Below are 15406 nucleotides of genomic sequence, written 5' to 3' on the forward strand. Positions count from 1 at the left end.
GTTCTGTTTTTTTATGCATTTTTGGACATTTTGATGCACATTAGAGTTTTGTATTGCACAGTAAAGTTCAATATGTGTGTGTGTGTGTGTGTGTGTGTGTGTGTGTGTGTGTGTGTGTGTGTGTGTGTGTGTGTGTGTGTGTGTGTGTGTGTGTGTGTGTGTGTGTGTGAGGCCCTCTGCAGTTAAGTGTAGAGATGTATGACTCATCCCCCAATCATGTGACTAAGGACTGTTCTTGTGCACGATGCAATGTATATTGGCCACAAACCACAAACCCCCGAGGTGCCTTAATGCTACTTTAAACTGGTTACCAACACTTTCCTCTTTGTTCAAAAGACAAATTAGTGGAAGAGAGAGATCAGAAACGGGCTGCCCCGTTGAAACACAGCTCTGGTGTATCAGGTCTGAATCAGTCCCTGATTAGAGACGAAGACTGACAACCATCCGTCCTGCAGACCTCTGGGAACTGAGAACAGAGGATCTGTATACCTATGCAACGGAGAATGTTCTTCTGGCTTCCAGAACAGGGCTGCCCGTGTAAAGGCAGTCGACATAGGGGTTGTCATAATCTATCCTCAGAAAGAATATGCGAATCTGAAGATAAAAAATACGGAGAAAAGACAATATGAAAGAAGGAGGAAGAAAACGAGGTCGAGAGAGAGAGACAACAAATCAATGCAGAACAAATTGTATTGGTCACATACACATGGTTAGCAGATGTTATTGGTCACATACACATGGTTAGCAGATGTTATTGGTCACATACACATGGTTAGCAGATGTTATTGGTCACATACACATGGTTAGCAGATGTTATTGGTCACATACACATGGTTAACAGATGTTATTGGTCACATACACATGGTTAGCAGATGTTATTGGTCACATACACATGGTTAGCAGATGGTAATGCGAGCGTAGCGAAATGCTTCTAGGTCCGACAGTGCAGTAATATCCAACGAGTAATCTAACATAACAATTTCACAACAACTACCTTATACACACAAGAGTAAAGGAATGAATGAGAATATGTACATAAAAATAAAAATATATGAATGAGCGATGGCCCAACGGCATTGTTTTAAAGTGGCTCGTGATACATTACATCAAGATGGCAAGATGCAGTAGATGGTACAGACTACAGTATACACATATGAGATGAGAAATGGAGGGTATGTAAACGTTATATTAAGGGAGAAAGAAAAACAAATGATAGGGAGGAAACGAGAGAGAGAACGAGGGAGAGAGAAGTAAGAAAGATAGGGAGGGAGGAAAAGAGAGAGAGAACGAGGGAGAGAGAAGTAAGAAAGATAGGGAGGGAGGAAGGAAAAGAGAAAGAGAGGGAGAGAGAAGTAAGAAAGATAGGGAGGGAGGAAAAAGAGAGAGAAGAAAGATAGTAAGACAGAGGGAGGGAGGAAAAGAGAGAGAGAACGAGGGAGAGAGAAGTAAGAAAGATAGGGAGGGAGGAAAAGAGAGAGAGAACGAGGGAGAGAGAAGTAAGACAGATAGGGAGGGAGGAAAAGAGAGAGAGAACGAGGGAGAGAGAAGTAAGAAAGATAGGGAGGGAGGAAACGAGAGAGAGAACGAGAGAGAGAGAAGTAAGAAAGATAGGGAGGGAGGAAAAGAGAGAGAGAACGAGGGAGAGAGAAGTAAGACAGATAGGGAGGGAGGAAAAGAGAGAGAGAACGAGGGAGAGAGAAGTAAGAAAGATAGGGAGGGAGGAAAAGAGAGAGAGAACGAGGGAGAGAGAAGTAAGAAAGATAGGGAGGGAGGAAAAGAGAGAGAACGAGAGAGTTTGGGCAAACGACAGGAACTGCAGTGATTGATGAGTCACATGATTGGGGCATGAGTCATACATCTCTACACTAAACTGCAGAAGGCCTCACACACACACACGCACACAAGCACACACACACACAGACACAAACACACACACACACACACACACACACACACACACACACACACACACACACACACACACACACACACACACACACACACACACACACACACACACACACACACACACACACACACACACACAAATGCACACACACAAACACATACACACTCTTTCAGCTTTATAATTTGGCGGCTGGCATTGAAGGTAATGATTAACTCATAATTGAGCCCGCCTTGATTGATGCTGTCATTACCAGAGCCTTGATTGATGCTGTCAGTGACCAGAGCCTTGATTGATGCTGACCAGAGCCTTGATTGATGCTGTCAGTGACCAGAGCCTTGATTGATGCTGACCAGAGCCTTGATTGATGCTGTCATTACCAGAGCCTTGATTGATGCTGTCAGGGACCAGAGCCTTGATTGATGCTGACCAGAGCCTTGATTGATGCTGTCATTACCAGAGCCTTGATTGATGCTGTCAGGGACCAGAGCCTTGATTGATGCTGTCAGTGACCAGAGCCTTGATTGATGCTGTCATTACCAGAGCCTTGATTGATGCTGTCAGTGACCAGAGCCTTGATTGATGCTGTCAGTGACCAGAGCCTTGATTGATGCTGTCAGGGACAGCTGTCAGTGACCAGAGCCTTGATTGATGCTATCAGGGACCAGAGCCTTGATTGATGCTGACCAGAGCCTTGGTTGATGCTGTCAGGGACCAGAGCCTTGATTGATGCTGTCCAGAGCCTTGATTGATGCTGTCAGGGACCAGAGCCTTGATTGATGCTGTCAGTGACCAGAGCCTTGATTGATGCTGTCCAGAGCCTTGATTGATGCTGTCAGTGACCAGAGCCTTGATTGATGCTATCAGGGACAGCTGTCAGTGACCAGAGCCTTGATTGATGCTGTCAGGGACCAGAGCCTTGATTGATGCTGACCAGAGCCTTGGTTGATGCTGTCAGGGACCAGAGCCTTGATTGATGCTGACCAGAGCCTTGGTTGATGCTGTCAGGGACCAGAGCCTTGATTGATGCTGTCAGGGACCAGAGCCTTGATTGATGCTGTCAGTGACCAGAGCCTTGATTGATGCTGTCCAGAGCCTTGATTGATGCTGTCAGTGACCAGAGCCTTGATTGATGCTGTCAGTGACCAGAGCCTTGATTGATGCTGTCAGTGACCAGAGCCTTGATTGATGCTGTCAGCGACCAGAGCCTTGATTTATACCTGTCAGACCCTAGAGCCAACCAATCAGCTAATGGAAAAAGGTTTGAGTGACAGCAGCTGTTTTATATTGATTCCTATGTCCTGCCATATATCCTATATAACACACCAGATACCCTTTATAATACACCACATACCATATATAATACACATTATACCCTTTATAATACACATTAAACCCTTTATAATACACCACATACCATATATAATACACATTATACCCTTTATAATACACATTAAACCCTTTATATTACACCACATACCATATATAATACACATTAAACACTTTATAATACACATTATACCCTTTATAATACACCACATACCATATATAATACACATTATACCCTTTATAATACACCACATACCATATATAATACACATTATACCCTTTATAATACACCACATACCGTATATAATACACATTATACCCTTTATAATACACCACATACCATATATAATACACATTATACCCTTTATAATACACATTAAACCCTTTATAATACACCACATACCATATATAATACACATTATACCCTTTATAATACACATTAAACCCTTTATATTACACCACATACCATATATAATACACATTAAACCCTTTATAATACACATTATACCCTTTATAATACACCACATACCATATATAATACACATTATACCCTTTATAATACACCACATACCATATATAATACACATTATACCCTTTATAATACACCACATACATATAATACACATTATATTTATAATACACATTATACCCTTTATAATACACCACATACCATATATAATACACATTATACCCTTTATAATACACCACATACCATATATAATACACATTATACCCTTTATAATACACCACATACCATATATAATACACATTATACCCTTTATAATACACATTAAACCCTTTATAATACACCACATACCATATATAATACACATTATACCCTTTATAATACACATTAAACCCTTTATAATACACCACATACCATATATAATACACATTATACCCTTTATAATACACCACATACCGTATATAATACACATTATACCCTTTATAATACACCACATACCATATATAATACACATTATACCCTTTAAAATACACCACATACCATATATAATACACATTATACCCTTTATAATACACATTAAACCCTTTATAATACACCACATACCATATATAATACACATTATACCCTTTATAATACACATTATACCCTTTATAATACACATTAAACCCTTTATAATACACCACATGCCATATCACATTAAACCCTTTATAATACACATTAAACCCTTTATAATACACCACATACCATATATAATACACATTATACCCTTTATAATACACCACATACCGTATATAATACACATTATACCCTTTATAATACACCACATACCATATATAATACACATTATACCCTTTATAATACACCACATACCATATATAATACACATTATACCCTTTATAATACACATTAACCCTTTATAATACACCACATACCATATATAATACACATTATACCCTTTATAATACACATTATACCCTTTATAATATACCACATACCATATATAATACACATTATATCCTTTATAATACACCACATACCGTATATAATACACATTATACCCTTTATAATACACATTACATCCTTTATAATACACATTATATCCTTTATAATACACCACATACCGTATATAATACACATTATACCCTACATAATACACATTATATCCTTTATAATACACATTATATCCGTTATAATACACATTATATCCTTTATAATATATATACCATATAAAATACACCACATGCCCTATATAATACACAATATACATTATATATACATATGCCATCTACCAAATTAACACTATATATTACAATATATAACTTATACACACTATGGAATGCACCGTATACCCAATAATCACTATATAATACACCATATACCCTATATAATACATTTTATACCCTAAATAGCACACTATATACCCTATATACACTTTCAAATGCACTATATACCAAATACACACTCTATAATACCCTATACACACTCTATAACACACCATATACCCTATACACACTATATAAAACATCATATACCCTATACACACTATATAATACACCATATACCCTATACACACTATATAAAACACCATATACCCTATACACACTATATAATACACCATATACCCTATACACACTATATAATACACCATATACCCTATACACACTATATAATACACTATATAATACACCATATACCCTATACACACTATATAATACATCATATACCCTATACACACTATATAATACACTATATAAAACACCATATACCCTATCCACACTATATAATACACTATATAATACACCATATACCCTACACACACTATATAATACACCATATACCCTATACACACTATATAATACACCATATACCCTATACACACTATATAATACACTATATAATACACCATATACCCTACACACACTATATAATACACCATATACCCTATACACACTATATAATACACTATATAATACACCATATACCCTAACACACCTATACACACTATATAATACATATATAATACACCATATACCCTATACACACTGTATAATTGTCACGTCTGGTCAAGGTGGGTGGAATCACTATATAATACACCATATACCCTACACACACTATATAATACACCATATACCCCATACACACTATATAATACAATATATACCCTATACACACTATATAATACACCATATACCCTACACACACTATATAATACACCATATACCCTATACACACTATATAATACACTATATAATACACCATATACCCTACACACACTATATAATACACCATATACCCTATACACACTATATAATACACCATATACCCTATACACACTATATAATACACTATATAATACACCATATACCCTATACACACTATATAATACACTATATAATACACCATATACCCTACATACACTTTTAAATACACCATATACCCTATACACACTATATATTACACTATATAATACACCATATACCCTATACACACTATATAATACACTATATAATACACCATATACCCTATACACACTGTATAATACACTATATAATACACCATATACCCTACATACACTTTTAAATACACCATATACCCTATACACACTATATAATACACTATATAATACACCATATACCTAATACACACTATATAAAACACCATATACCCTATACACACTATATAATACACCATATACCCTATACACACTATATAATACACCATATACCCTATACACACTATATAATACACTATATAATACACCATATACCCTATACACACTATATAATACACTATATAATACACCATATACCCTACATACACTTTTAAATACACCATATACCCTATACACACTATATATTACACTATATAATACACCATATACCCTATACACACTATATAATACACTATATAATACACCATATACCCTATACACACTGTATAATACACTATATAATACACCATATACCCTACATACACTTTTAAATACACCATATACCCTATACACACTATATATTACACTATATAAAACACCATATACCCTATACACACTATATAAAACACCATATACCCTATACACACTATATAATACACCATATACCCTATACACACTATATAATACACCATATACCCTATACACACTATATAATACACTATATAATACACCATATACCCTATACACACTATATAATACACTATATAATACACCATATACCCTACATACACTTTTAAATACACCATATACCCTATACACACTATATATTACACTATATAATACACCATATACCCTATACACACTATATAATACACTATATAATACACCATATACCCTATACACACTGTATAATACACTATATAATACACCATATACCCTACATACACTTTTAAATACACCATATACCCTATACACACTATATATTACACTATATAAAACACCATATACCCTATACACACTATATAAAACACCATATACCCTATACACACTATATAATACACCATATACCCTATACACACTACATAATACACCATATACCCTATACACACTATATAATACACTATATAATACACCATATACCCTATACACACACTATATAATACACTATATAATACACCATATACCCTATACGCACTATATAATACACCATATACCCTATACACACTGTATAATTGTCACGTCTGGTCAAGGTGGGTGGAATCAGGCGCAGAGAGCAGAAATGCGAATAATAAAGTTTATTCTCCGGTGTACAAACAACAGGCAACCCAAAAGCAAGACAGGGAGAAAAAACAAACAGCAAACACCGACAGACAAAACGAAATGACAACAATAACAATCCCGCACAAAACACAAGGGCGGGACAACCTACGTAAATACAGATACTAATTAACTAAACAACACACAGGTGAAACCAATTAGACAAAACCAACAGATACACGAAAAAAGGATCAGTAGTGGCTAATAGGACGGTGACGACGACCGCCGAGCGCCACCCGAATGGGCAGGAGAGCCAACTTTTGTGTTTCTCGGCGGAAGTCGTGACAATAATACACTATATAATACACCATATACCGACAGACAAAACGAAATTGTCATGTCTACATACACTTTTAAATACACCATATACCCTATACACACTATATATCACACTATATAAAACACCATATACCCTATACACACTATATAAAACACCATATACCCTATACACACTATATAATACACCATATACCCTACATACACTTTTAAATACACCATATACCCTATACACACTATATATCACACTATATAAAACACCATATACCCTATACACACTATATAAAACACCATATACCCTATACACACTATATAATACACCATATACCCTATACACACTATATAATACACTATATAATACACCATATACCCTATACACACTATATAAAACACCATATACCCTATACACACTATATAAAACACCATATACCCTATACACACTATATAAAACACCATATACCCTATACACACTATATAATACACCATATACCCTATACACACTATATAATACACTATATAATACACCATATACCCTATACACACTATATAAAACACCATATACCCTCATTTTGTCATACACACTATATAAAACACCATATACCCTATACACACTATATAAAACACCATATACCCTACACACACTATATAATACACCATATACCCTATACACACTATATAAAACACCATATACCCTATACACACTATATAAAACACCATATACCCTATACAAACTATATAAAACACCATATACCCTATACACACTATATAATACACCATATACCCTATACACACTATATAAAACACCATATACCCTATACACACTATATAATACACCATATACCCTATACACACTATATAATACACCATATACCCTATACACACTATATAATACACTATATAATACACCATATACCCTATACACACTATATAATACACTATATAATACACCATATACCCTATACACACTATATAATACACCATATACCCTATACACAATATATAATACACCATATACCCTATACACACTATATAATACACTATATAATACACCATATACTCTACATACACTTTCAAATACACCATATAACCTATACACACTATATAATACACCATATAGCCAATACACACTATATAATACACTATATAATACACCATATACCCTACATACACTTTTAAATACACCATATAGCCAATACACACTATATAATACACCATATAATATACCCTCAGACACGATGTGGCAGGGTCTAAAGACAATCACGGAGTACAAAGGGAAAACCAGCCACGTCGCGGACACAGACATCTTGCTTCCGGACAAGCTAAACACCTTCTTTACCCGCTTTGAGGATAACATAGTGCCACCAACCCAGACTGTGGGCTCTCCTTCTCCGTGGCCAACGTAAGTAAGACATATAAGTGTGTTAACCCTTGCAAGGCTGCCGGCCCAGACTGTGGGCTCTCCTTCTCCGTGGCCAACGTAAGTAAGACATATAAGTGTGTTAACCCTTGCAAGGCTGCCGGCCCAGACTGTGGGCTCTCGTTCTCCGTGGCCAACGTAAGTAAGACATATAAGTGTGTTAACCCATGCAAGGCTGCCGGCCCAGACTGTGGGCTCTCCTACTCCGTGGCCAACGTAAGTAAGACATATAAGTGGGTTAACCCTTGCAAGGCTGCCGGCCCAGACTGTGGGCTCTCCTTCTCCGTGGCCAACGTAAGTAAGACATATAAGTGGGTTAACCCTTGCAAGGCTGCCGGCCCAGACTGTGGGCTCTCCTTCTCCGTGGCCAACGTAAGTAAGACATATAAGTGTGTTAACCCTTGCAAGGCTGCCGGCCCAGACTGTGGGCTCTCCTTCTCCGTGGCCAACGTAAGTAAGACATATAAGTGTGTTAACCCTTGCAAGGCTGCCGGCCCAGACCGCATCCCTAGCCGCGTCCTCAGAGCGCAGACCAGCTGGCTGGAGTGTTTACGGAAATATTCAATCTCTCCCTATCCCAGTCTGCTGTCCCCACTTGCTTCAAGATGTCCACCATTGTTCCTGTACCTAAGAAAGCAAAGGTTACTGAACTAAATGACTATCGCCCCACAGCATTCACCAACAACACCGCCCGTAACCGCAGAGCTCTCCAGAAGGTGGTGCCTTCTGCCTAACGCATCACCAGGGGCAAACTACCTGCTCTCCAGGACATCTACAGCACCCGATGTCACAGGAAGGCCAAAAAGATCATCAAGGACAACAACCCACCCAAGCCACTGGCTGTTCACCCCGCTATCATTCAGAAAGCGAGGTTGGACACAGGCGCATCAAAGCTGGGACTGAGAGACTGAAAAACAGCTTCTATCTCGAGGTCATTAGACTGCTAAACAGCAATCACTAACTCAGAGAGGCTGCTGCCTACACTGAGACCCAATCACTGGCCATTGATCACTTGTCACCAGTTATGCAATTAGGGGGCGCTATTAACATTTTTGGATGAAAAACGTTCCCGTTTTAAACAAGATATTTTGTCACGAAAAGATGATCAACTATGCTTTGGAAAGAAAACACTCTGACGTTTCCAAAACTCCAAAGATATTGTCTGTGAGTGCCACAGAACTGATGTTACAGGCAAAACCCAGATAAAAATCCAACCAGGAAGTGCCGCATTTTTTGAAACCGCCTCATGTCAATAACTCCTTATATGGCCGTGAATGAGCTACGAATGAGCTTACGTTTTCCACGTATTCCCCAAGGTGTCTACTGCATTTTTAGGCCCTGTCTTTTTAGGCATTTCCATTGAAGAATGACCGTAAGGGACCATATATAGCATGTGGTCACATGGTGTCTCCCGCAGAAAATCTCGCGTAAAATACTGAGGTAGCCATTTTTCCAATCGCTTCTTATGAGAAACCAATTGCCTCGACGGATATATTATCGAATATATGTTAAAAACACCTTGAGGATGGATCCTAAACAACGTTTGCTGTGTTTCTGTCGATATTATGGAGCAAATTTTGAAAAAAAGTTTGGCGTTATAGTTGCAGCATTTTCCGGTTGATTTCTCAGCCAAGCATGATGAAGAAACGGGAGCTATTTCACCTACAAAAATGATATTTTTGGAAAAAAGGAGCATTTGCTATCTAACTGGGAGTCTCCTGAGTGAAAGCATCAGAAGTTCTTCAAAGGTAAATGATTTAATTTGGTTGCATTTCTTATTTTCGTGAAAATGTTGGCTGCTGCCAGCAGAGCTAGCATAGCATTATGCCATGATAAACTTACACAAATGATTGTCTAGCGTTGGCTGTAACGCATATTTTGAAAATCTGAGATGACAGTGTTGTTAACAAAAGGCTAAGCTTGTGTTTGAATATGTTTATTTAATTTCATTTGCGATTTTCATGAATAGGAAAAGTATTTATGTCCGCTGCGTCATGCAAATTCGTTTGAGGCTATGATTACGCTCCCGGATCCGGGATTGCTCGTCGCAAGAGGTTAATTAAACAATGCCACTTTAATAATGTTTACATATCTTACATTACTCATATCACATGTATGTACTGTATACACTGTATTTTATACCGTCTATTGCACATGTCTTTGTGATTGTCTCCACCCCCCTCCAGGTGTCACCCATCTTCTCCATTATCCCCTGTTTATTTATACATGTGTTTGTCTGTTGCCAGTTCATTTTGTTTCGTCAAGCCTACCAGTGTTTTCTTTTTTTTAACGTTTTCTGCCTGCCCTGACACTGAGCCTGCCTGCCGTCTTGTACCTTATCCCCACCTATCTGGATATCTCACCCCTGCCTGCCGCCTTGCCCCACCTATCTGGATAACTGACCCCTGCCTGCAGCCTTGTACCTTAGCCCCACCTATCTGGATAACTGACCCCTGCCTGCCGCCTTGTACCTTAGCCCCACCTATCTGGATAACTGACCCCTGCCTGCAGCCTTGTACCTTAGCCCCACCTATCTGGATAACTGAACCCTGCCTGCCGCCTTGTACCTTAGCCCCACCTATCTGGATAACTGAACCCTGCCTGCCACCTTGTACCTTAGCCCCACCTATCTGGATAACTGACCCCTGCCTGCCGCCTTGCCCCACCTATATGGATAACTGACCCCTGCCTGCCCTTGACCTGTCTTTTGCCTACCCCTGTTGGATTAATAAACTGCTGTTAATTCCACGTTGTCTACATCTGGGTCTTACCTTGAAACGTGATGGTATGAACTGGCCATTACTGACCCAGCAGACCCGGGCGAGTTGCCCAAGCCATCTACTCCCAAGGAGCCACCATTGGTAGGCACGAGGAATTGCTTTGTGTTCTTATGGAGGGGGTCGAAACGCTGGCTGAGCGCCATGACCGGGGTTGGCTGGGAGCCCCTCAGTAACTCAGCTGTTAGCAGTGCCGATTTCACACGTCCAGGGATTCCACCTGGCCTCCGTATCATCCAGTCCCGTTGCCGAGAGAACCCGAGGCTTCCTCCCCTGAGAGTCACCGCTTCCCGAGCCTTTGCAACTTTGGCAGAGCTGGGCTGTTGCCAGTGGAATGGCAATACAGGATTAACACGAAGAGTTGTCTGTATTGCGGGACTCTTGGTCCATTTTGTGTCCTCTTGTCCTTTAAAAGACCAGGCTCACTGGAAGGAGCGAATACTCTGGTGGGCCATATAGCAGAACTTTTCTGCTTCGCTTGCTCGCACACCTTTTCATGTCAATCTGCTGTGGGGAAACCAGTCCAAATCTCTCTGGGTCCTCATTGACTCTGGGGCTGATGAGAACTTTTTGGACGCTACACTGGCATCCGAGCTGAACATCCCCACTCAGCCCATCTCCATTCCCATGGATGTTAGAGCGCTGTACGGGGGCTCTGTAGGCCGTGTCACTCATAATACCACTCCCATCAACCCACAAGGGTCAGGGAATCACAGCGTGACTATTTATTTTTTGCTCTCCTCAGATTCCCGCGGTTTTGGGATTCTCCTGGCTCCAGTGACACAATCCCCTCATCAACTGGTCTACGGGTAGCATCATGGGCTGCAGTCCGTTCTGCCTTGCCCATTGTATGAAATCAGCGCAACCTGCCCCGGGATGTCTTCCTGGGGGCTTGGAAGGTGCTCCGGACCTCTCTGCCACCCCCACGGAGTACCAGGCCCTCCGGGAGGTGTTCAGCAAGGCCCAGGCAACATCGCATCTGATTCACTGAACATATGACTGCGGGATTGACCTTCCCCTAGCAACACACTGCCCCGGGGACGTCTGTACTCTCTGTCGGGACTGGAGACCAAGGCTATGGAGACCTACATTGGGGACTCCATAGCTTCAGGATTTATCCGTGACTCTTCTTCTCCCGTCGGTGCAGGGATCTTCTTTGTAGGAGAAAAAGGACAAGACCCTGCGCCCGTGCATTGACTACTGGGGACTCAACGGCATTACTGTTAAGAACCGTTACCCGCTACCACTCATTTCCTTGGCCTTCGAGCCACTGCAGGGGGCCACTGTGTTTTCCAAGCTGGATCTACGGAATGCCTACCACGTGGTGCGGATATGAGAGGGGGACGAGTGGATGACCGATAATCAAAATGGCCAGCGGCCACTACGAGTATCTGGTCATGCTTTTTGGCCTCACCATGCCCCTGCCGTGTTCCAGGCTCTGGTAAATTATGTTCTCCTTTCTGGTCTGCAGAGTAGAAGAAGAGGACGAGTCGGAGGGGGTCACAGAGGCATGGAAAGGACAAGCAGAAGTCATACTGGCTCACTTGGAAGAATTACAAGCAAGATGAGCTGAAACAGCTGTATCCGGCCCTCTTCAGTCAGAGACCAGGAAGAACCAAAGTCCTAGAACATGTAATCTGTTTTAAGCCTGACCAGAACCCTTTCTGCCATCATCCTTACCGTGTGCCTGAGAGGCTGGTGGTAGCCCTCATGGGACGGGTCCACACCATGATAGAGATGGATGTTGTCGAGCCATCTTCAAGTGAATGGAGCAGCCCTATTGTCATTGTCCCAAAGAAGGATGACTCTTTGCGTGTCTGCATGGACTTCCGTAAGGTGAATGCCATCTCCCAGTTTGATGCCTACCCCATGCCCTGCATTGATGACTTACTGGAGAGAACAGGTAGAGCTCATTACATCACCACATTGGATCTCTGCAAAGGGTACTGGCAGGTGCCCCTGGACGAACAATCCAAGGCGTACACGGCCTTCCGGATGCCGATGGTCCTGTTCCAGGCCGTTTGGCCTTCATGGGGCCCCTGCGACTTTCCAGAGGCTGATGGACAAGGTCCTCCAGGACTGTGACGATTGCTGTGCTGCTTACTTGGACAACGTGATGATCTACAGCCACTCTTGGGAGGAGCACATACAGCATCTTAGCAGAGTCCTGGGGAAGATCCATGATGCAGGACTCATGCTTAACCTCCTGAAGTGTGAGTGGGTGAAACAGGAGACAAAAGTACCTGGGTTACCAGCTGGGTAAAGGTGAAGTTCGGACTCAGGTGGGAATTGTGGAGTCCATCCTAGGCAGGTTGGTACCGGAGATTCAGTCTGCAGTTTTCAACCATCGCTGCTCCTCTGACCAACCTCACTTCAAAGGTGGCCAGCAACCCTGTGAAGTGGACTGAGGAGTGTGAAGAAGCCTTCATGATACTGAAAAAACGACTGTGCCCATTCCCTGTTCTCCAGACCCCTGATTTTCAGAAGAGATTTCTCGTACAGGTGGACACTTCGGCTGTGGGAATTGGTAGCTGTACTGGCCCAAGTGGAGCCAGGAGAAGAGCGTCCCGTGCTGTACCTGAGTCGGAAGCTGTTGTCCAGGGAAACCAGGTATTCGACAATCGAGAAGGAGTGCCTGGCTATACAGTGGGCACTAGATAGCCTCCGTTACTAACTTATTGGGAGAGAATTTGATCTGCACATGGATCACACGGAGCACTGACCTGGATCCAGACCATGAAGAACCGGAATTCTCGCGTGACCAGGTGGTATCTGGAGCTCCAGCCCTTCAGGTTCTGTGTCCGTCACAAGGCAGGAAAAGATAACGTCTCGGCGGACTACCTGTCCCGGCTCCTGCACCTGGATGCTTCAGGAGATGTGACGGAGAAGTCACTGGCTGCATTTGGTACACTAACACACATTCATCGCGCCTCCCTGCTCCTTTATCAGCTACGTTAACAATGATGGGTCAACACACAAGTTAACGTCCCTATCTTAGTGCATACATTACTCACTTTATTCTCAACTTCAGTCAGTAACAGGTTATGGTATAAAGAATATACAGACAAGCGTTCAAGTTTAATTTAAACAACATTTATTGTACTTATCAACGTTATGGATGAGCGGGCTCTTTGTTTGGTTCGTTTCCTCTCTCTCCGTCTCTGTAGCTTCCGGGTGGGAGCCATGCATATTGGAAGACTCCACATTCATAGGGATGGGATTGTGTAAATGTGTTATATTGGTATATATTGGCATCATGAGAAACGTGTTGCAATGGATATCCTTCAGTATGTTTAGCTGAGTGGAAAATGTTGGCTTTGACGAAGGTAATTGCTAAATGAATTAGTGCTGGGTGTAACGGCTGTTGGAAGGAGAGAAAGAGGACCAAGGTGCAGCGTGTTACGTGTTCATGGTAGATTTAACAAAAAAACAACAAAGTGGAACACACGAAACACACAAAGACAGAAAACAACAACCCACAAACACA

Source organism: Oncorhynchus masou, chromosome 8, assembly GCF_036934945.1.
Source record: "Oncorhynchus masou masou isolate Uvic2021 chromosome 8, UVic_Omas_1.1, whole genome shotgun sequence".
NCBI lineage: Eukaryota > Metazoa > Chordata > Actinopteri > Salmoniformes > Salmonidae > Oncorhynchus > Oncorhynchus masou.